The following is a 25,263-nucleotide window of genomic DNA, read 5'->3' as shown; positions in this document are numbered from 1 at the left end:
TATTGCAGTGATGGAAGGCAAAACATCAAAAACAAAGCTTTTGCATTTAAAAAATTTTTGATACCCCAATTTATTTTTACCTTAATTTTTCTAAATTAATATGTATTCTATATCTAACCTTTAAACTCATCACTATATTCCATTTTACTATTAATGGAACCTGGCACTATATTGGGCTTCATTTTTGAAGAAGTTTTGGATCACAAAGAGGTTCAACAATGGCAGGGGAGGAATACTGGTGTGGGATGTTATTGACAGGGGACACATGGTTGGCAGGGAGTTCTCCAGGGCATATATCCAGGCTACATAAAAATGCTTGGATATCTTCATAGTGATTACAATTAAAAACAACTGAGGGAGAGCTGAGTTCCTAGCCAGGGGAGCTCTACCACAGTCCCTAAAGGAACACCAACAATCCCCCAAGTGCAATGGCAAAGACCAAAAAAGAATGAAGGTCCAACAATGAGCCCTTTGATACAAATGACTATGCTCATAAGCCTGTGCACCTGAAATAAGAACAAGGCCTAGAGCTGCAGGGTGCCTAAGAGTTACCTCCTGAGAGCCTCCGTGTTGCTCAAATGTGGCCAGTCTTGAAGCCAAACTCAGCATGTAAATGCGTTGCCTTCCCCGCAGCATGGGACAGGACTCCCAGGGATGAGCCTCCCTGGCACCGAGGGATTACTACCAAGTACCAGCTGGTGATGTAACTAGAAAATGACCTTGAATAAAAGGGCCAACTCAGACCAGCAGAATATCTCTGTCTACATATAATACCAGGAGTTAAAAATGCTTTTTACCTGAATCAAGGGGGAAATGGAAAGGACAAATGAGTTTATATGGCTATGAGTCTCCAAAAAGAGCTGGGAGGTTATCAGAGGGGTTGCCCTTATGCACACCTGAACAGAGTCCCAGAGAAGATAAAATAGATACAACCCCAAGTATTGGTTCTACTGAGGGCTACAGAGACCCACAGGTTCTATGGTCATGGCAGATGGAGTTCAGTGCCATCTCAGTTGGCCCTACTTTGGAGTTTGTGTTTCTGTGTGATGGAGCTGGACTCAGATGTGATCTTGTCCATAGCCTCTCCTGTTACTTTTACTGGAACTGTGGTTGGTGCTGGGTTTTAATGTATACACAGGGGACCTGAATCTCTGGACTGACCATGTGATAGCCAGGCCCTGAGGCACAACAGACTTGCAACTCCTACACTCTGGTTTTTTGGACTTACCCCACTCAGCTAACATGGAGGTGAAGAAGGTCAACCTCCACACCAGGGAGCCAAGAGTGCCTACAACTGAAAGCAGGAGAATTGCATCCAGCATCCATGTGGAATCTAAGCCCCCTCTTGATATAGATGTGGAGTGGACACAACCATTCTAAGGTCCACAGGATGGAGGAATAGAGTATGGATTAGAGTGGATTTACTGATATTCTATTCATGAACTATTGTGATTAGTAGTAATCGAAGAAAATGTGGCATTGGTGTGGAGAAAATGGCCATGGTGGCTGTAGGGGGTAGGGAGTGGGAGGAAGAGATGTAATGTGGGGGCATTTTCGGGAGTTAGGGTTGTCCTGGGTGGTGCTGCAGGGACAGATACCAGACATTGTATGTCCTCCCATGGCCCACTGGGTGGACTGTGGGAGAGTGTGGGCTATGGTGTGGACCAATGACCATGAGGTGCAGTGGTGCTCAGAGATGTATTCACCAAATGCAATGAATGTCTCATGATGATGGAGGAGGTTGTTGTTATGGAGGGAGGAGTGGGATGAGGGGGTGGGAGATATATGGGGACCTCATATTTTTTAATGTAGCATTAAAAAAACAAATACAGACAAAAAAATAAATAAATAATAAAATTAGATTGGAGTGATGGATGCATGACTCTTTAAATATGCCAAAAACATCCATGCACAGTGCTGAGGCACACAAGGAGTGCCCTGCCACGAAGGGGTGTCCCCCGCGTAGGGGAGCCCCATGCGCAAGGAGTGCGCCCGGGAGGAGAGCCGCCCAGCACGAAAGAAAGTGCAGCCTGCCCAGGAATGGCGCCGCCCACACTTCCCGTGCCGCTGATGACAACAGAAGCAGACAAAGAAACAAGACGCAGCAAATAGACACAGAGAACAGACAACCAGGGGAGGGGGGGAATTAAATAAGTAATAAATAAATCTTAAAAAAAAAGTTTAAAAAAAATAATAAAATAAATATGCCAAAAACATTGAATTGTACCTTTAAGATGGGTGAAATTTATGGTATATAAATTATATCTCAATGAAATTGTTTTTAAAAAAGTGAAAAATGATTTGCTACATATTAATGAAGCACCATGAAAAGAGATTTTATAGTAAAACAGTAATCAAAAGGCATCAAGAAGTAAAATAAGTAGATACATGAGAAAAGTCAATCTAAGATTTTATCAAATACCATCAATTAAAACCTAGTTCTGAAGTTCAGTGTACACTCTGTCTTATTCGCATTCGTTTTCCTATTTCAAGTCTTTAGTTAAGGTTACTTGAGAAGAGAATCTGAAACCACAAAAGGAAATCAATACCACAGTTGACCAAGGCCAGGTTCAATACTACTACCCACATTTGAGTGCAGCAAGGGAAAAGAGCATTCATTAGTCATCTAATAACTACAGGGCCTACTGTTTATCTCAGAACTCTTGACAAGGAACACAATCATTTCCCACCTCTTCATTTCCTATTGATTTTCACCAACTGCCAACAAGCCAAGCAAGAAGAGGCGTTATGATCAAAGAAGGTAGAGCAGAGAGGACAGAAGGATGGGGAAACCTGCACAGCTAAGTGAAGGTGATGGCAGATGGGCATGCAAAGTTTTTGACTTGTAGGTCACTTTTTTGTATATCCAATTGTTTGACTCCAAGATGATTCTATGAGAGCTAGAATTCCATCTGCTCACTTGAATCCTCTATGCTAAGGAATTTGAAGGGGGATTATTAGATTGAGAATTCTGTCATCATCACCATCATCACTGTCATTATCTTCTCTTCTTAGGATATATATTAATTACATTCACACCATCACATTTATATGATTACATATATAACATATATACCATTACAGTCTTAGCACACTATTTTTTACAATAAATGATTACCATAGCTAACATTTGTTGTTGTCTTCAAGGAACCTTTCCTTTAGTATCCAAGGTTTCCAGAGGATCCTATAGAAGCCAAGAAGTGACAGGCAATTTCTTCTAACAAGTTGTTTTGATTCCTCACAGCTCAACAGGTAAATGGAATTAGCACATATACTAATTATTGAGTGCCAAGCACCATTCTAAGTGCTTACATATATTAACTCATTAATGCTTGGAACAATTCTATGGGGAAGGTACTTTCACTATTATTTCTATTCTATTACTCTATTATTATCTCTGTGGACTTCAGGTGGGGCATCGCTCCTGTTTCCAGAGGGAGTTCACATTACCCAGGCCCAGCCAATCATCAAAAGGAATCGCCTTGCCATTGTGACTTGTTCAGAATTGGTGGGCACATGACCCACATTGGTTCAACCAAAGTGCTGCAATCCTAGTGCATTTCCTTCTTTTGTCAGCTCTGAACCTAATACAACATTAGCCTAGAGATTTCTGGGATCACCATACAGCACCTGCAAATGAAACTAAAACTGAGGCCAGTTTTTCTAAGCGATGGTGAAAATTCCATAGAATTAATGGTAATTTTGAGTCCCTAGATCAATATATCTCTAAGTTTGAGCCCTGGCTGTCCCAATTACAAAAGCAAAGAAATTCCCAGTCTTAATTTTGGTTGGTTTGAGCAAAGTTTTCATTTATATACAATAGAAATAAATTAGCTCTTATAGGAACAAATCATAAAAGTTGAACTTGAGTTTTAGTCCCAATGCTTCCTCTATATATCTTTTGCTTGAAAAGAAATTACTTTCCAGATAACCCAAAAGGGCAGAGAAAGCAACATACTCAAACTTAGGACAGCCAAAAACATATGGTCCAATTAGGACTAATCATCCCATCTGTCTCTTGCGGGGAAAATCTTTATTTCTGTGTGTTCCAAATACCCTGTGTCATGGGTATCAAAATGCCAAAAGTTGTTTTGATTCCTCACAGCTCAACAGGTAAATGGAAACTATAAACATTTGATGTATCAATCAGGAAAGAAAGTCCTATAATAAAACTATGAAAGCTCCCTCATGAACTTTGCATTTATAAGAGAATTTTTTTTTTAGTTTACTATACCAAAAAGTTATTTCCCTACCTGTTCTCAGCAAGCAAAATGAATAATGTGCATATAAAATAATCCCTTTTGCTACTGCATAGAATGGTAGAGATTAGATTCCCCCAGCACACCAAAATAGCACCCTCCAGGCTGAGTGCAACAATCTCTCCAGGGAATTGCCATGGGCCAACATGCTGAACCTTCCCAAATGAAAATACAAACATTGTTTCATAGATGGGTATCAGTAGACCATCTATGAGACCTAGAGCAAAGAGAATTATAATGTAGTCAGAACTATTCAAGAGGCAAAGTAAACAAATTCATGCTGTTTCGCAGTATTTACAGTTTGAAAGGTACACTTTATATCTCTTTTTAAACCTTGGTATATACTGTAATCTTCATAGCCTCTCACACCCATAGCAATTTATCTGTACCACTCTTGTGGAATTCACCCTTTGCTACTTTCATTGTCCTTATATGTGTTTGTCTAATCTTTTCTACAAGAATGCCAGCTCCTTGAGGGGAGGGATCTTGTTTTTTATCTCAGGCATGACATAGTGCAGTGACTTACAGATAGTGGGCCTTCCATAAATAGTAGAAGAATGAAAAAAAAATGTGTATTCTTTTTAAAGCAGGGTAAACTTGTATTGAAACAGAAAACTTTTTCACTTTTTAAAAGGTGACTGGATTAGAAGAGAGTTGCAAAAGTTGATAAAGAGTTGGAGCTTAAACTTCAGTGGATAAATTTGAATCCTTCATGAAAACTCAATCACCCACCAATACATATAAATTATTTAATTCACTGAAGTAATATTTGGATTATATATAATATGTAATACATTACAAAGTATATGGGGAAGTAGATTTGAGTTAACAGATAGAGTATCCGCCTACCACATGGGAGGTCCAGGGTTCAAACCCAGGGCCTCCTTACCCATGTGGTGAGCTGGCCCACATGCAGTGCTGATGGGCGCAAGGAGTGCCAAGCCATGCAGGGGTGTCCCCTGCATAGGGGAGCCCCACATGCAAGGAGTGTGCCCCATAAGGAGAACCGCCCCATGTGAAAAAAGTGCAGGCTGTGGTGCCGTACACACAGAGAGCTGATGCAGCAAGATGACGCAACAAAAAGAGACACAGATTCCCAGTGGTGCTGACAAGAATACAAGCAGATACAGAACAACACACAGCAAATGGACACAGAGAGCAGACACCTGGGGGTGGGGGGAAGGGGAGAGAAATAAATAAATAATAAATCTCTTAAAAAAGTGTATGATATATTGGTAAAATTAAGACTAGAAAGTACATTAGAATAAGTTAGTCCTATAGAGAGAAAGAAAATTGTTCCCATTGACATTGACTCTTTTTTCCCCATTTCAGTATTTTATACATCCAGTGGCATCATGCAATTATTTTTTTAAGATTTATTTATTTATTCTCTCTCTCACACATGCACACTTATTGTCTGCTCTCTGTCTTTATTTGCTGTGTGTTTTTCTGTGTCTGCTTGTGTCTGCCTGGGCATTGAACCCTGGACCTCCTATATGACAGATGGGAGCCCAGTTGTTTGAGCCACATCTGCTTCCCAGCATCATGGAATTTTGTTCTTTTTTATCACTCTTCTTGCTCAATTAAGATGTAAGGAAAATGTAGGATAGAATCCTTAAAGCTATGAATGGCAGATGAATCCATATATGTTCAACAAAATACAAATGGTATTTGAATAAATTCCAATCCCAAAACAAAACAGAAAAACATTTTCTTCTATTTCTCTGTGTAGTTGGGATCTAACTGCACAGTTCAGACACCTTAAAAAGGCACCTAATGGTTTTTTTTCCTATGGAAACCTGGAAGGCAGAAACTTAATCTCAGTCAATTGGATGAGTTCTTCCTCACCTCTCCCTGGAGAAATTCTAGATAGGGGACAGAGGCTGCAGGAGTGGAGGTGGGGAGGCAGGCAGAAGTGGTCCTAGAGGTCATTTCTCCATGTAGACTCTACTGCAAAGCCTGTTATTTTCTTTGGTCTTTGGTTATGGGTCTGCACAGTAGCCACAGGGACTCCATCTACCTGCACCCTATGGTCTCTACTGCTTTTGTAAGGTGCTTGGTATTGGAGGAATTATTCAGCTCCTGGGTCTCTTGGGGGTACTCTCTGAGGCCATTTGGCTGTACTCGGCAGGTAGCCATTTCCAGGTATACTGCTACTTCTTAAAGTTCAGCTATGGTGAATCTGTTCTAGAAAAGATAGTCATGGTAATATATGGGGTGGGTTTGCAAGTTGTGCAGGGGTAGCAGGGGAGGTAGAACACTTTTCTCTGTCTCATTATGTTTCTCCAAACATTTTGTCTCTGCTTGCTTGGAGTCCTCTCAATTCTCTTAAGTGCTTTAGGCTTTAAACCAAAGCCAGGAAAAGATTGGCAGGGTATTTTTTCTTTCTTTCTGGCTTGCCACATCCTTCTCCTGAGGCAATGGCTCTGGATGCCCTAGCTGTTTGAATAAGAAGAAAGATCAGGAGGATGGAATCATCAAGAGGGTTGAAAAAACACATGGTTTAATATTTCAGAACTTTCCTAGGAAATGAGAAAAATGTCTATGAGGTTATATGGAAGAAAATTAGCATAAAGTTGAGGTTTGGTGGGCAAAATTAACATAAATTAGAATAAAGTACTCTGATTTTGATGATCCCTTTGCCTCCAAGCAATTCTATAGAACTGAACTTTGAATCTCTTTCAAATAGAGAAACTTGAGACAAAGCCATTCTTTCCTATTGCATATTCTTCCATAGACTGCATGGTACACCTGAAACATCTCTAGGAATAAATCTTTGCTTTATTCAATAGAGCTCATGATCAGAAGTTGAACTTTCCCCTCTAAGAATATCTCCAATACCAATAACTGGTTATGCTGACCTTGCCCTTAGATATCTTGCTAAGTCAGACATAGAAAATTCTTTTCAAACTCCCTAATAAACTAATCCTTTCAATACCAATGTAATCTATTGAATGCTATTTTCCCTTAGAGTTTATAAATTCCTTCACAAAGGAAGTGTCACAGTACCACTGAAAGTCTGACAATCTATGTGTATCTCTTGCATCATGCAATCCCAGAATATTTTCTTATTGATTAGGCCAATCTGTGCCATATTCAATACAACAAATATTCAAACCTGCAGTCTGGGAGGACTGTGAAAACCTTAAAGTAGCTGCATTTGTAGATTGATTAATGTTCGCTTTTATTTGAAAATAGTTCAAACATTTCAAGAGACTGTTAGTTTTCAGTTCTGTATAAAACTTGTCCACCTGGACTGCCCCTGTGTGATGAGCATGCATCATTTGTGATTCCACGGCATGCCTTAAACACCCTCTTATTTTGATCATTTTCTACTTTTGGGAATCTAGCCACTCTGTAGAAGCCAGAGAACCTGCATCCCCAGACACCACTACTACTAGGGGGTATATATGTAACACAGACACTACCACTCGCATATGCCTGAGCACATTTGGGTTCCGGCGATGGTGACAGACAATCAAAGCATGTGTTAGTTGATATTTTGGCAATTGTGTAGAATGGCACCCAGTTCCTTGTGGGTAGCAGTGGCAGAGCTTCTGACATCCCAACATGCAGTTGGGGCCAAACAATCACAGTGTGGCATTTTCCCTGCAGAAAGCTCTTCAGTGGGGTAAAAATTATCCCTGAATCGGTGGCTCAAGAGTCTGGTTCCATATGCTCCTGGAGAGTTATATGTTTTAATTTCATAAATTTAAATTTCTCTTCTTGGTAAACTAGATTCTATTGTTGGCAATGCAAAGCACTTTATAGTTACTAAGCAAATAAATAATTAATCATGTAGATTACAATTTAATGTGCCATATACAAAACATGTAATAGTAACAAAAGTCTAATCTCATTCATGTTAACCATTTAGCATTGTTACTGATATTCTAAAGGGAAAAATCCATATATTTAAAACACTAAGCATCTGTTACATATGCCAGAGGACATGTTAACCCAATCTTAGTGTGATAATAGATTTTTTTTTACTTTTAAAATATTTATACTTTGGTTATGTATTTTTGAATTGTTAAAATGAGGTCTGTTCACTGGTACAGTTTTTATTACTAGTTTTTCATTTTTTTAAAGTGCTATGGAAGATCCAACTGCGCCACCCAATACAGTTATTCAAAACACTAGGGCATTTTTTCTGTAGCAATTACTCAGTACTTTCTGTGCACAAAGTACCACAATGCAAAGATGAAATGCACAAAACTAATAATAGGAGATAGTCGCAGTTTTCAAGTAACCTTCACTATTATCATTTCCTTAGAATACAAAAAGTATCCAAACTAGAAAATTCCTCATTACACTTCCATAAATGTCTTCATTCTTCAAATCAATTGTTTCTTCTTTAGAAATTATTTATTAACAAGGCTATCTAAAGGGAAAAAAAAAACATTTGTTCCTGTAGATCTCACTGGTGGTATTGAGAACAGTTGTATTATATTTCAAACCAGTATTATTATTACAATGCTCCTATGGGCCATATGAACATAACAAATGTCCTTTGAGAAAACAATTAGATGAATTACTCATGTGTCTCCAACACTAATTGTGTGCCTTGCATGAATCCTAGAGCCAATCACCTATCCTCCTCTCATTCAAACAAAGCTCTGCTTTGTGGTATCGATAACTAATTACATTACAGTTCTGCCTCAGTAGCATAGATTGATGGTTTCATTATAGCATTTAATTAGAATTGTTTTTAATTTATCAGGAAGAAATGGTGTAATTGGTGAAAGAACAGCTGTTGCAGGTCACAGGAAAAGAATATGATTAAGTAACAGAAAACGGCAAACTTTCCTGGATAAGCCAAATGGCATTTAAGTCTTTTAGAATACATTATGTGGAAGAAAAGGAAGTCCATCATTTGTCAAATTTCATCTAGTCAACACCTGTGAACTTTATCACTAATGTTACCTATGTGGGATGTAGGGAAAACAGCAAGAGGAAGTACCTGCAGAACCAGGGTCTACTCCAGCCCAATAAATTCTATTTCCCTGTAACACAGGATCACCTTATCTTCTAGGCATATGAAAGAGAACTTGGATCCCCGAACGTAGCTCCACGTTGGATAGTAAATGCTAACTTTCATGTATTAGCTGACCTTATAGAAAGCATAACTTTTATTACAAGGGATAACTGAAATTAGACTTCTTTCATAGTATGGATGATACTAAATTGCTTTCCTATTAAGAACAAGGTCCTGTTAACAAAATAATGCTTCAAGTTTCTGTTTTCATATTTCTACCCTTACCTATCTAAGACAAGAATGGCACATGACTGCATGAATGTCATCTCTTTCTTTGTCTTTAAGACACAAAAACATTATAATAGTCTTTTCCACTAAGTATAAAGATACTTCTCACCTCAGTGCTCCAAAACACCACTTCCATTTTACCAGCTAGCATGCAAAAGAAAACAAATTGACTCTCCATTCTCAAGCCATTTTAGTCCCATTGCACTTTCAGCTTTTATTTCTCTGCTGATTGTTACAACATAGTTGGGAGATAGATAATGAATATAAAAGAATCACTGAAAAAGAGGCTAGAGTCAGAGCTGAATGTATGAAAAAAGAAACAATGAGAATGCTAAGACCCAAAACTGGTGGAGTAAATCAGAGAACCTAAATGTTAAGATATTATAAGACATATAATACCTAGGGCAGCTAAAATATGTGTAAGCCAGCATGGTGGGTCAAACGGTGGCACCCCAATTACATGTCCACTCACAACCTGCACATATGACTATTTTTGAAGAAAGTGTCTTTGCAAATGTAATTAAGTTAAGGACCTTGAGATGAGCTCATCCTTAATTTGGGTGGACCTTAAATCCAATGACAAGTGTCCTTTTAAGCAAATTTCCTTGGAATACAAACAGTACCCAAACTAGATGACACAGAGAGGAAGGTGATATGAAGACAAGGGCAGAGATTGGAGTGATGCATCTACAAATCAAAGAATACCAAGGACTCTCAGCAACCACAAGGAACTAGGCATGGAACAGGTCCTCCCTCAGAACCTCCACAAGGAACTGACCCTTCCAACACCTTCGATTTCAGACTTGGCCTCCAGAACTGTGAGAGAATAAATTTGTTGTTTCAAGTCACTCCGTGGGCTGTAATTTGTTATGGCAGCCTTAGGAATCTAGTACAGCCAGAGAAAGAGTTGAGGAGTTGCTCCAATTAATGGCAAGAGTGAAGACCTAACATTTTCTGGACAAAAGAGGGCCCAGCTAAGTCAAGAGAAGAGTTCCATGACAATAGACATTAAGTGTTTGACTTGGAGCCACTATTATGATTAGTAGAGTGGCCACAACCAATGTTCCTTAAAATCTGGTTACCCCAGTCTTTATAGCATAGCCTGGGAAGAAGCAAAGCCTGGTTCATGGACTTCTGGTCAAAATGGTGTTTACTGTGATACAGTTCTGCATTTTTGATGCCTCTAAAATTCAATCAGGGGCCCCTCCAGAAGGTAATGTATGAACAATATACAATTTCAAATGTGACTGTAATTATCAATTCTCCTAATCTACTACTCTGAATTTTTATTGGGCTGATTGACCATCAATTAGTACACAAAATTCTTCATATTCATGCCTATTTTTCCCCCTAATTTGTGCTCATCATTGGAAGGATTGAATCTCATTCAAACAGATCCAAAATCCCAGGGTTATTTTTGCCTCAGATCCTCCCTCATGCTTGGTAGCAAAGTGCTAAGTCTGAGTAAATTTCTTTGTTCCTTTCCTTCATTCCCTGTTCCTCTCTGCCCATCTATTTTTCTCTTACCTAGACCTCCATAAAGATCTTTCTAAAGACTTTCTTGCCTCTAGTCTCTGCTTACTCTGATATTTCTTTTCCCCTCTTTAAAAAAGATTTTAAGAATGTTACTTCTTTAATCAAAGAAAGTCCATACTGCTACAGAGTAAAATCAATGATCACATATTAATTTAGCATTCAATGTCTTCCATAATCTAGATCCAACCCATTTTTCCAAAATTACCCTCCTCTACTCTTCTAATCTGAATGTTATAATTTGGAAGATTATGCTACTTTCCATTTTCAGTAAACATCCTGCATTTTCCATTGTCATGCCTTTCCACATGTGTTCTGCCTACTAGTTGACTTGTATTCCTCTCGTTAGTCCATTTTTGCCATCCCAGCTATAATACTACCTCCTTCACAAAAGTTTTCCCTGATGTCTTATTACCAGAAATTCTTCCTCTCAATGAACTACAACATCACTTTTAACATATAGCATTTTATTGTTATCTAAAAATAGACTGGGATCATTCCTTGATGGCAGGAATCATTTTTTGCCCATCTCTCTCTTTCCAGTAATATCTTTCACACATTTGATGTATACCATATATTTGGTAAGTAAAATAATACATTGAGGAAAGAATAAACTCTTGGAGCAAGCTCATTCTTCAATTATCTCTTATAACCCATGTTAGTGAAAGAATTGGTTAGCAGAAATAACTGCAATCTCAAGAAAATCCCTCAACTTCTGTGTTTACAACTTTCCAATCTTTTTTCCTAAAGTAATTTACAAATGGAAAAATGTCCAATATGAGTTATTTATTTCACCACCCCCCATTCAGTCACATTTATTATATATTTTCATTCATTCAACCATTGAGAAATAAAAAAAGCCTAATTTTGCAGAAAAGTATCTAAACAGCCACTCCTGCCCCCACTTCTGTAAATCAGCCTGCAAGAGCATGGCCTGGCACCTGCCTTCTGTTTCTATAACCCTGCTTGCAAACTTTCGCCTAGCAACACATTAGCCAATGAGCAAGAGCCATGCTAGTCCCACATAAAATCCTCTATAAACCTATGAAAACTGAGAAACGGGGCTCAGAATTTGGAGACTGACTCTCCCTCTGGGCCCACACATAATAAATCTGTTCTTCCACCTCTCTGAGTGCTGATCGGGTTTTTTCTGCCACTCAGAATTCCTGGCTTTGCTGCAACATTTGGTTCCCTGGCCAGGAAACTCAACTGTGCTGGCCCTTTGAGCCTCTGGTTTGGGACTGGCAGGTGCAGCTGGCAGAGAGCTCCACATGAATGAGGCAGTGCCACCTGTCTTCTTTATGGGGCCTCCTTTGGGGGAAGGATCCCTGTCAGCCATGTCCTCTGCCCCAGCCTGACTCAGTGGACAGATGGATTGAACAACATCAGAAGACACCGGAGAGGTAAAACTAGGGTTCTGAGTCCCAGTCAGGCCCATCTCTAGATGGAAGGGGAGATTGATCATCTAAAATCTTGAGATTTGAGATTCCAGGATAGGGTAGTCCCTTGGATGGGACTGTATAACCTCTGAGTGACTGAGTAAATGAATGGGGACTGCAGAGGCTTGCCCCTGCTGATCCAGTTTGTGGCTCCATGGCCTGTGCTATGGAGTCTGAGTGGGCCCCAACTTGCACTCCATGGCTATGTCATACAGCATAACAGCTAATGTGACTCTACATGGACCCCTTAGCTAAGACAAGCCTAAGTTCTCATGAGAGAAGCAGACAGATGGGCATCTTAGTGGCCTCGTGAGAGGCACTCCTCCTTTATTTGTCCTGCTCAAGGATGGGATCATCACAATCCAAATTCAGTCTTAGATTGTATATTAAAAAACTTCAAGAAAGGCTTTTCTGGGGATTATGGTGTCCGTATGTCCCCCAGAACTCTCCAGAACTTGCGCGAGTTGGAGTGGCCCATGTTTGGTGTTGACTGGTCCTCAGAAGGGACCCTAGATGTAACCAAGGTTCATGCAGTTTGGTGTGTAATCACTGGGGCCCCCAACCACCCTAATCAGTTTCCCTACATTGATTCCTGGTTAGAATTGCCCAAACCCTGCCCCCTTGGGTTTGTTCTATGTCAGAAGGAATGGTCAGAGTAAGGTCCTAGTAGCTCAAACAGCCAGACCTCAAAAACCTATTATTCTACAAGGACCTCCAGAGGAAGACCTGTTACCCTCACCATATGTTCCAGTCATTCCAGGACATCTCCCTACCCCAGAGCCTCCACAAGCAGATCTCCCAGAGACTCCTCCACCTTCAGTCTCCCTGGGCCCTTCAGCCTCCCCCGAAAGAGATCCTGAGACCCCTTTGGTGGTCAGACTTTGATCAGTGCAACCTGTGCTTCAGACGCCCCTCTGTGAAACACAGAGACCAGCCCAGATCAGTGCAGATGGGACTGTCCAACCTGGGAGGTCAATCTTGTTTTATCAGCCTTTCACAACTACAGATCTCTTAAACTGGAAGCACCACACCCTTTCATATTCAGAAAAGCCTCAGGCTCTTATCAACTGCATGGAGTCTATTTCCAAAACCCACCACCCCACTTGGGATGATTGCCACCAACATCTTCTAACCCTTCTCAATAAGAAATGCCAGATCCTCACGGAAGCCAGAAAGTGGTTGCGAGAATAGCCCCTCACAGGTGTCTTGGAGCCAGAGGACTGGGTCTGAGAGGTGGCACTGGAAGCTCAACCAGCCTGGTACTTTAACACAGATCAGGGACGGGCTGCCTTTCAGTGATATTGAGAAGCCCTCCTCAGAGGGGTATGGGAAGGAGTGAGGCAGCCCACAAACATGTCCAAAATGACCTCCATCACCCAGAAACCTGAAGAATCCCCAGGAAATTTTATAAGCAATTCTGCGAGGCCTTCAGGATCCATACCTCCTTCGACCCAGAAGCCCCGGAAAGCTGGAGGATGGTCAACACAGCTTTCATTGCCCAGGTGGTGTCAAACATCAGAAAGAAACTTCAAAATCTAAATGAGTTCACAGAGACAAACATCTCCCAGTTCCTCAAACTCACAAACAAAGTATTCATCAATCGGGATGAAACTGCTGAAAAGAAAGTGAAAAAGTGAATGAAACAGCAGGTCTCCCTGTTAGCAGCAGCCTTAAAAAAATCCAGACCCAACCAATCAAGGAGGGTCACCCCAAAAAAGGAGGGCCTGTGCATAGTAAATCTGTTCCTCCGCCTCTCCGAATGCCATTTGTTTTTTTTCTGCCACTCAGAATTCCTGGCTTTGCTGCAACACAACCAACATTTTTACTGTGTTTTGAATGTATGCTAGGCCCAATTCTAGATGTTAGCACCATACAGAACACAGTTCCTGTCTTCAAGGGACTTGCCGTTGGGGAGATAGAAAAGTTAACTTTTTAGTAATTACAATATAGCATGACAAGTGCTCTATTAGAGATGCATAGGTGGTTTTGGAAGACAAAGGAGGAGCATTTAAAACAAACCAAAATTCAGGAAAGAGTTCTCCAAGACAGTAATGCCTGAGCTGAATTTTGAAGGGTTATTTAAATGACCACATTTAGAGCTGGTAGCCTGCTGGGAGAGGAACTGCATAATTGAGGGCACAGAGGCAAGGGCAAGTAGAAAGGGATCCAGGCTTAGTAGGCAGTTGACTCACAGGAAAAAACCCTAGAGCAGTGTATGCATTTCCTGCAGCTACTTTATTACCACAAGTTTGATGGCTTAAAGGTACAGAAATTTATTCTTTCAGAGATCTGGAGAACAGATGTGCAAAATCAGTTCACTAGCTGAAATCAAGGGGGTGGCCAAGTTCTGTCCCCTCCGGAGGCTCTAAGGAGAATCTATTCCTCATCTCTTCCTGTTTTTGGTGGCTTCTGGCATTTCTTGCCTTGTGACCGCATCACTCCAATCACACCTCAATGGTCAACTTGCTTTCTCTCTTCTGTTTGGAAGTCTAATCATTTGCCTCTTTCTTATAATGATACTCATGATGAGGGCATCCAGAAAGATCTCTTAATCTTGAGATCCTTAACTTGATCACATTTGCAAAGATCCTTTTTTCTAAATAAAGTAACTTTTACAGATTCCAGGGATTAGGACATATATATAACTTTGAGGGAAGGGGCATTTATTATCCTACCACAAATAGCTATGGAGGCTCATGATAAAATGCCTTCTAATCTAAGAAAAATAATAGCAGCAGATCAAGGAAATGGAGGAAATCTAAGATCCAGCAGGTTTCCAAATATATAGAACCACAGGTGAAGTGCTTGAATTGAAATATCTAGTGCTTATTGCTGTAAAGAAGAAAATTAACTGAATTTTTAGAACTACTGATATTAGATTCAAGTAGAAGAGAGTACTTGAGGATCTGATTCAGGGAAAATTTCTTTAGGCCTGAGAAAAAGGAAACAGTGTATTTGTTGCTACAGGCAAGGAGGGGAAGATAAGAGCTAACAGGAAGGGTATGGGGAGAGAAGTTAAAAAATTAGGTAAAGGCTGTTATTGGTTAGGGTACTACAAACAACAGGAAACAACAGTTTAACATAAGAATTAGATTTTATACAATTGTGGCAGGAGTTGAGAAAGTGATGCCTGAAAGGGGTGAGTGGGAAAATCAGGGAAAACTTAACTAACCAGTTTGCCTGAAGTTACTGGTGTGGGTGAACAGCCGCAGGCCAAGCACACCTGAAATGTGACCACAAAGATGGAGCTCATGGACAGGTCTGTGGACAGTGGCATGCCTTCAAATACCTAGAACCACAGGTAAAGTGCTTGAATCTAAATATCTAGTGAGGTGGTATTGTACCTGTAGAGCTACCTCCTAGTTTGGAACCACAGAGAATTGCCTGGTAGGAAGCCTAAGACCCTTATTGTCACCAGGGCCAAAAGTCAGGAAAACAGGCTGGGTGCAGAGAAAAGCAATGACAAACCTAAATCCTTAAGGCACTTCTCTTTCACTGCCTAAACAGGACAACGTTCTGAAAGCCATGGTTTCTGCATCCCTTCAGCCTTCCAAACTTCACACAAGTTCTTCCGTTGCCTAATCCTTATTTTATTTCTATTTGCTTTACCTACTACCAAAACAGGTTTTTTTTTTCCCTTCATTGAGTCAATCAGGGCCAGAGTTGGAGATCCCAGCCTTATCTTTACTAAAATCAATCCAGTATAGCCAATAAGCCTATAAGATGACTGAAACAAAGCTCAAATTTTCAATAACGTCCATGTCCAGAAATAGTTTCTTAAGTGAAATTTCTGTGGAATCCAAGAGAAGAACTAAGTTTCTTCCTGGGTCAACATAGGATAGCACAGAATAGCATGCATTAAAGAGGAAGCAGTTACAGAAAATCATGAGAAGAGAACACTTTACCCCAGATCCACCACATGTCCAAGAACACTGGGCTTCTATAGGTCACAGGAGACTTAAGTCAATCCACCTCCTTGGTCTTGACAAAGATGTCCCTCTGACATGCTGCACTAAAACTTAGCAAATTTTGTAATCAGGGTTTTGGGAGAAAAGTTCAAGTTGATTTTAAGCACTCACAGCATTAAATCTCTAGAAAGACTGTTTATTTCAATCCTCACCCAAATCTTGTTTTCCTCTGTTTCATTTACTTTTTTGCTTAACTTGATAGCAAAAATTTTTGAATTTTTTTTTTGGTTAATCTATTGTTCTGACTTCAAACTCTTAGAACTTTGGATTAGTGTCTCTCTGAGACTCACAGGCCAAATTCTGACTCTGCCTCCTCATGGGCTGAGAAATCTGGCCTGAGCTCACATAAAGCAAGATAAGATCATCAATTCCTAGTGTCTTCTATTATAATTCATGCTTCAGGAAGCAGTCCCAGAGAGCATGCTGAGTCTTTGTTCAAGTATGTGATTGGTGTCCTTAAAGGCCTAATATTTACTTTGGACTTTACAGCCCATATGAATCCCCAAAGGGACTACGTGGTCTTAAGATCTCACCAAGTTCTTTTGCAGACATTTGTGCTTGATAACAGTCCTTCAAAATAGATAGGGTGAAAAATGTTATTTCTATTTAATGCAACAAAAATTGCGGCAGAGAAATGAAGACTCTTCCCTAAGATGGCACACCAGTGAGTAGCAGGGTAGATCCTGAATTCTCTCCACTCTACACGTGAATGGACATAACTACCCTTTCAAGAGCTGAAAAGATATTTTCAGGAAATATCACATTCACCTTCACACTACTATTAGGAAATACAAGAAGGGAAGATATGTCTCCTACACTATAGATAAAACATCAAATCCCATAGAGCTGAAGTACCCTAAAATGCTAGCCAATCAGATGCAGATAAATAAGACCCCAGGACTTACTTCCTACCCAGTGGTAGAATGAATAATGTCCCCCACAAAGACAAATTCAAGTCCGAACTCCCTGTCCTGCAGGTGTGAACTCCTTTTATAACTAGGATCTTTGAAGATCTTATTAAGATGAGGCTAAACTGAATCAGAATGGTCCTTAATCCAGTATGACTAGAGCCTTTGTAAGAAAAGGAAATTTGGTCATTGAAGTAGTGGTCACAAGAGGAGACAGAAAGAGTCACATCACCATGTGATGGAGACAGAGATTGATTGCCATCAAGTCACTGCAAAACACTACAAACTTCGGAGAAGGCATCGCCTACTGAAACTTTGGTTAGATATCTAGCCTCCAAACTGAGAGCCAATAAATTCTTGTTGCTTAAGACAACCAATTTGTGGTATTTTTCATAGCAGTCCTAGATAAGTAAGACAGACCCTTGTTCTTAACCATACGAAAAAAAATAATAAAGTGTGCAAAGAAAGGAGATATGCTCTAAAATAAACAGTCCTTATTCCCAACTGCCTCTGAAAGTGATTTCATAGTCTTAACTTCTAATTTGTAACTTTAAAAGCCTAGTCAGCCAAATGACACTGATTGCATATTCCAAGATATCAAAATGATAATTAATCTTCTAGAAAACAATACAGTCTGCCTTATCTCCTGAGAAGAAAGGAGCTATGTTTGTGCTTGGTGAATTACACCCAACAGTTACCACTAACCTTCAAACGTACTACTATAATAGTTAGCTTTTAGATAGTTTACTACAGTTCTTGGTAATTAATATGATTTTAATATCTGATGGTGCAAAAGGGTAATAATATTGTATAGCTAAGGCAGTTGAAAAAGGTAAAAACTTCTTTGGTGGTGATGTGGGCTATGGGTGGAAGGCTCTTTGTCTCTTCAGAAATAACTAAGCTGTTTGACTTGTGTCTCTTCAGAAATAACTAAGTTGTTTGACTTGTGGGTGTGGAACGGTAAGAGGCTGCAGTCCTGCCCTTAGGGACGGTGACAGCAGGCTCCAGTCCCAGGAAATGTTTAACAAAGCAAGGGCTATAAACTTTAAGTATTTAGGGGAAATGCAAAAACCAAGGCTTATCTAGAATGTCTGGAGTCCTTGCTAAAAGCTTACCTAAGATGTGGAAGAGATATATGCTAATTGAAGCCTATTGAGAACTGAAACAAAGGGACCATTTGGCCTTTCCTCTCTGTATAAAAGACGTTTGAAAATCTTGTTCGGGGCTCGGGATTCAAACAGAAAGCTCCCGAGTCCGGCCGGCCGTCAATAAACCATTTTTCCTTCTCAAAATCATTCCTGAGTCCTGGCCTCTCTATACTCAAATAATTGAACTTCTCTTAAATTCCACAACAGTGGTGATTCACTATTGGTGTATGATGCTAAAATATGCTTTATTATAATACTTGGTTTTATTTAACAATTCAGAAAAAAGTAGTCATTTAATCAGGAGATACAGAAATGGGAGCATCGCTAAATCCATTTTTTATTTCCAATGTAATTCAACGAAATTGAAATTCCAAGATGCCTTAATCGTCCCCAGGTTCATTCACCAAGCCCTTTCTAAGTACCTACTATGTGTTGAGCCCTGTACTAGGCATCCAGACTCCAAAAATCCCTTTCCTCAAGAGCTCACAGACTAATTGGGGAGCTGGGTAAGAAAAGAATATGTCACAGGGTGCATTATGCCACTGGAGAGACACATAGCAATTTCTCTAGGCTCATAGAGGAGGAAACTACTTCTCTTCCTGGGCAACCCAGGAAAGCTCACAGAAAAGGTGAAAGCAGGTGAAGGATAACAGTTCCTTTACCCACAAAAGAAAGGAAAGAGAAGGAAGAAGAGGAGTGTATAATGTTCCAGGTTCTACATTAGAAACTGCATAAAGGCAGGGTCTTGGTCCATCTTGTTCACTGTTGTATCACCAGCTGGCATGTTGCTGTCACTCAATAAATATTTATTGAATAGATGAACTTGAAGTGCAAGAACAGCATGTGAGAATTTTGGTTATCTTGACTTGTGTTTGACCTTGGCTTTGTACCTTCCACTCCCTGCTATAGCCTGACAGTCTGTTATTAACAAAGGCAAAATACAAGGAGCTTCTGAAAACCAAAAGTATTTCCTTGACTAATTTGGTGTCAAAACTACCCTGATTTGATCTCATTTCATGGAAAATCCTGGCCTGGACTGACATAGGGCTATTTTTAAATCTTTATTCATTGCAATTAATGTGACTATTTATCTACTTTGTTGAGAGAGTAGTGTTTGAATGGGGAGTTGCCCCAGACCCCACTCGGGGTTTTGTATAATATGCACTATATGTACTGAAGCACCTTTCTAAAATATGAAAAATTTGAGTTCCAAAACATATTTGCTTCAAGGGTTTTAAGTAAAGGATTATAGCTGTGTAAAACATTACAAGTATCAGATTAAATTAACAGTCCCTATCAACTGTTGCTTCATTACCTAATTATTTGGGCTTATTGTTCAGCTCAGTGTAGGTTGGTGGACCACTTTACTATGGTCCTGGATTATAGTTGCCTCCATGTATAAGCCTGTCTCCAAGCCAACCCCATCTGGAGGGATCCCAAATGGCTGAAGGTACCTCTCATAACTGACCCTGATACACTGTCAGTTTTAGTGATCATAAACTAATATTTCTTTAATAGTAATTGAGGGAAGGTTCACCTGTGAGGGAGTGCCAAATGGTAGAAAGAGAATAAAGTAAGAAATTTTCACCTTAATGTAAATGGACTATTTTTGGGTCCATTTCAGTCCAGAAAACCCAATACACTAAAAGGAAAAAGTGCAGAGAAGTAAGGAAATCAAGTCATGGGGATTTTAGAGAAACACCTATTGCAAAATCATACCAAGGACAAACTCTGAACAGGAAGATAAAGAAAATCTACTTACACAGAGGACCTAGCTTGCATGAGATACAGCAGTGGATGATTTGCTGTCTGATGTAACCCTTACAATTACCTAGAGAGATCAGATTAGGTATCTTTATTTTACAGAGAAGGAATAAAAGCATTTTGAGTTTGAAACACTCCCCCAACGACAGAGAACTGAGAAGGGACAAACCTGGGATTAAGACAGAGCTAAGCTTGTCCAATCTGCTGTACTGCACTGCCTCACACAGCTCTGTGCTTAAAGGCATGTACAAAGGATGTTGGCCTGAAAAAGAGTGATGCTTACTTTGTGTTCCTAAGTAAGTGCAGAACACACGTCTTACCTATCACTTATTGGCAAGAGTCAGTAGTGGAGAAGGGTAGCTCCTGACCAAGCTTTTGTGCATAGGCTCATTTGATTTATTATTGTTATTAACATGCTGGAATATTGAACAACTACTAGAAGCTGAACCTTGTGTTGGGCACTTCTCTTACAGCAAGCAAGTCATCTAATCTTCTTCCATACCTTTCAAGGCAGGCATTATAATCCCTGAGATTCAGATTAATTGAGAAACTTCCTTAGGGCTCCTCTACTAGTAAATGGTAGGCAGGAAATTTAAATACACATTTATGTAACTCTAAAATTCACACTCTTTCCACACATCATGTTGTAACACTTTCAAATATGGAGCTATTATTGACACTGAGTCCTAAGTTACATCTCAATATTCACAGCACTTGTCCTTGAACCATTATTGAAGAAGAACAGAAGATTCATTGCATTACCACATTTCCCTTCCTCCTGTGAACAATGGACAAAAAAGCACATACGGAATTGGGAATGCCTTAAAATAGCCACCAGTGACTCACCTGGCTCTGAGACATAGAATGTGATTTCATTTCAGAAATAAAACAAAAATATTTAAATTGAGATATTGTAACTCACTTACTCAACACACATTGAGAATGGTATCCACAAGCTGGTTGATTCCAACCAGTCCTCCCACCCCACATCACTGGGTTATGCTGTGTGAAGCTGTGGAAAGGCCATCAGTGATCTGATTTTTCAAATCTTGCTCATCTAAATATATGACAGCGTGGATGACTTGGCACACAGATATAAGAAAATTGTCCCTGCTATTCTCCATGGGGAAGGAGTACAACAAAAATGTTCTCTTCTAGTTAAAGAAAAGAAGAAAGGAGTAAGTCATTTGTGCAATACCCTGTATCCACCATTCCCAGACTTTCTCCCTGCTACCATATTCTCAATGACAATTGCAAACACCTCTTCATGTTGCATCCCCAGCAGCTAGAACCATCTCAACCACAGGTGATACTGCCTGCCCCAGGCTACAGGGGAGAGGGGGTGAAAATGTGTTTGGAATGTGGAAAGTATTGGGGTTGTAAATGTTTTGGAAACCTGGTCTTTCCTTCATTAGGAGGGGACTAGGGGTCCAAAGGAAGTGTCCTGCACAAAACACAGTTGGGAAATACTGCCACAATATGGTCATTATATCCCTAAACCTGTGATTGAACTTCGATACCAAATCACCTCCTTGCCCCCAAATCGCTCAAACTATCACATGTCTCTCACACAAAATATGTTATTAAAAACAGTATAGCCTCAGATATTCAGATTAATGTTAATAGATATTTTTCTAAAAATTTAGACATAAAAAGATAAATAATAGGGGAAAGGAAAGGAAATGGTGAAATAATATAACAATTCTTAATTAAAGTTGCAGATACTGCATTTCTTAATCTTTAACACAACTTTAAGAAATAGAAGGGGCAACCTAGAAAGCCTCATCATACAAAAATGATATTGTTCACCATTATCCTAGAGTTATTTCTCTTGCACCCTCCCTACTTCTACATCTTACTTTCAACCCTAAATTTAATCTCTGACAGGAATAAATGAATAGGATATGAGTGCTCTATTATTTGGTTCTGCACCAATCAGGTTATTGTTTGGCTGAGTGATAGATTCATAATGTATTGAAGGGACCAGCATACTATGACTCACAGGCCAAAGCTGGGCATGGCATGGCCTGTTTTTGTATGAGTCAGAGCCTAAAAACATTTTTTATGGTTTTAAGCATTGTTGTGGTAGTTTGAATTATGTATCTCAATTTAGACATGTTTTAATATTAATCCATATTGCTGTGGCTGTGAAGCGATTATAAATAGACTTCTTGAAGATGTGGCTTTTAATTAAGATGTGACCCCACTGAGTGTGGGTGAGTCTTAATCCAATATTACTGGAGGTCTTCTAAAGACAAGAAATGGAACACCAAAATTTAGAGAAGGCCAGAGGACAAACAAGTTAACAGAAACCAGAAGTGTAGACACAAGGTCAGAGAGATCCCCGGGTGCTAGGAGGCAGATCCAGTCAAGGACCTCCAAGTATTACTGATCACCAGCACCAGAAAGCCACAGACTCCAATAGAAGGCAAGCCTAACCATTATCTTGATTTTGGACTTCTAACTCCAAAACCATGTGCTACTAAAGCTTATTGTTTAGGCCAACCCATTGTGTGACATTGGTCATAGCAGCCTGACAAACTAATGTAAGAAAAGGGTTAAGTTTAGCTTTCACATGAAGGTGACATGAAATTGGGGAAATAAAAACTAAAATCAGCCTCATGGTTTATTGCATCAGCCACCCACATCCTAAGAGGGAAACTAGCTAAAACCAGCTCTACAGTTAAAGGAAGGAGGGAAAAGGGTTCTAACAGCTCTGGTGCCAAGTATGAAAGTGGCTCAAGTTTGAAGGCAGTGCCAAGTTTGAAAGTGGTGCCAACTCCTTATTTGGATAAAAACAAGTAGAAGTCAGGGTCACCAAAATGAAAGGAATGGGAGTTGCAATTGGGGGAGGAGACTCATGTGGGTTATTTAGATCTTTTGGATAGGTTATAACCTCTGGAGTACCCAGCCAATGGAGAAACAGGGGAGGGATCTGCATGCTAGGCTTAGGGAATAAATTCTGCTGTGTCCTGCCACTCAACATACCAACCTCCATATTCTGGTTGTGCACCCATTCTTGCAAGATTGTTAATAAAATTATTTTCTCCACTACAATTAGGTGAGCATTAATTATCTTACAGGTACAGCTTTCTTTCTAACAATTTTGGGGGCTCATCCAGGATCCAAAGCTTCAGAGGGGGACCCCCAAGGTGGATGAGGGGAAGAGGTGCCCTGCTGATTGAGTAGTCTCAGATTCCACTCTTGGGGGCCCACCTTAGACAGCTGGAAAGACCCAAGACCAGATGCTTAGATCTGCTGATTGTGGATGAGGAAAGGGGAAGGGAAAATCCTGCTTCTCATTGACCAGGCAACTCTGTGCATGGATCAAGGTAAGAAAAAGGACTATTAAGTATTGCCTCAGTGGTCAGGAAATTCTGATGAGTCTGGGATTGATATGTATGCAAGAGATGCATGGCATACTGTGCAAGCAAAATGAGTACAGAGTCTCAATTCACATTTACCTTATCCTGCAAAGGAAAGGGCTGCAGAAGGACAAAGTGAAAGGATCTGAGAGAAAGAAACCCAGACAAGACCCAGAATGGGGAGTAGGGGCAGTTGCCAACCAGGGAAAGAGGAAAGGGTATATCTGTAGGGTCTCCCAGAGGCATTCCTCCAGATAGTCCATTAGGGAGGATGTTGAAACACTGGACCTATAATGATCAGACCAAGGGAAAGGGCAAAAAGGAAATGACCGCCAGTGTATTTTGGCCAAGATATGGGGCAGATGAGGATTGGCTCTGTGTCAACCTTGTTTTCATAATTGATTTTTTTGTTTTTCTGTTTGTTTAGTATATATTTTGATACCTCTGGATGGTAATATTGAATTGAGAAATGAAAATTCTTTAAAAGAGCTCTACTAAAACTTGATAAGCTTGTTTAAGAGAATGTGTTCTGTGAAGGTGAAATTTGACTTGAGATGAAATGACTATAGTCTATGTGGTTATGGATAATTATAAGATGTTGTAAGAGGTTTGCTTGGAGATAGTTTCTGAAATCATTTTGGTAGCTTGTGTATGTAGGGTGTATAGAATGTGTTCTTATTATTAAGGAAAAAGACAGTAATTTTGTCCTAAGATAAAATGACTACTTATTAAGAAAGAGTAAATATGGTACAAAACCTGAACAAATACAGAAAATGAAGAAGGTGCTTGGAAAAAGAATTTTTATGGTTAAAGTTGAGTAAGAGTTGAGGGGTCTTTCTATTCTATTTTAACCTTATCATTTCCTTGGTTGTTTAAGAGAAGCAAGTCTTAACTACCCGTAGGATAGAACTGGTAATCTCCCCTTACAAAATGCCTTTTAGCTTGCCTCTTCCTAGGAAGACTGGAAAAGTCCCTATCTTAGAGTCAAAGGATCTCTTTCTTAAGAATTATATACTGGCTTTGTCTTCTACGTTGTCATCCCTCAGGCATTGTGGTTTGCTGGCCCAAACCCCACCTCTTGAATTCACTGTCCATCAACACCGACCTGGCAGTTGGGTCCTGATCAAGTCGTGCAAGGAGTCCAAACTTCAGCCAACCTGGGAAGGACACTATCAAGTTCAGTTGTTGTCAACTGAAACTGTAGTCTGGACAGCAGAAAGAGGCTGGACTCACTACACCTGAGTAAAAGGATCAGTATCTGAACTGGAAGATAAGTACCCAACAATACCATCTGAATCCTGGAAATAACTCCAACCTCAGATCCCTTAAGGATCACTGTGAAAAGACAATAGTTGGGAGGACATATTGAGAAAAGAGGGGATGGTCAGACACTGTATCTTACTGGAGATATTCCTCTACTTGAATGTAATTCATAGAGGGCAAACTGTTACCCATACCACTTTGCTTAGAGTCTTGAGAGACTGACAGATGAGGGGTTCAAAGCTCAGTCTGAAAATGAGAATTATTATACTGGCAATGGATGCAAAAAGCCCCATCAAATTGGTAGTAAATGTAACCCAAGACCTAGAGTCCCAGACTGTGCAGTTTGAAGC

The 25,263-nt window shown here is 39.9% G+C and overlaps 1 pseudogene; it reads left to right on the top strand.

Moving 5' to 3' along the window:
* Positions 1-10,668: 10,668 nt before the first annotated feature.
* The window catches only part of LOC101419658 (high mobility group protein B1 pseudogene), a 34,354-nt pseudogene continuing 19,759 nt past the window's right edge, over positions 10,669-25,263 (top strand).

The sequence above is a fragment of the Dasypus novemcinctus genome, chromosome 10, assembly GCF_030445035.2.
Source record: "Dasypus novemcinctus isolate mDasNov1 chromosome 10, mDasNov1.1.hap2, whole genome shotgun sequence".
In the NCBI taxonomy this organism is placed as follows: domain Eukaryota; kingdom Metazoa; phylum Chordata; class Mammalia; order Cingulata; family Dasypodidae; genus Dasypus; species Dasypus novemcinctus.
This window is presented reverse-complemented; position numbering and strand designations above follow the sequence as displayed.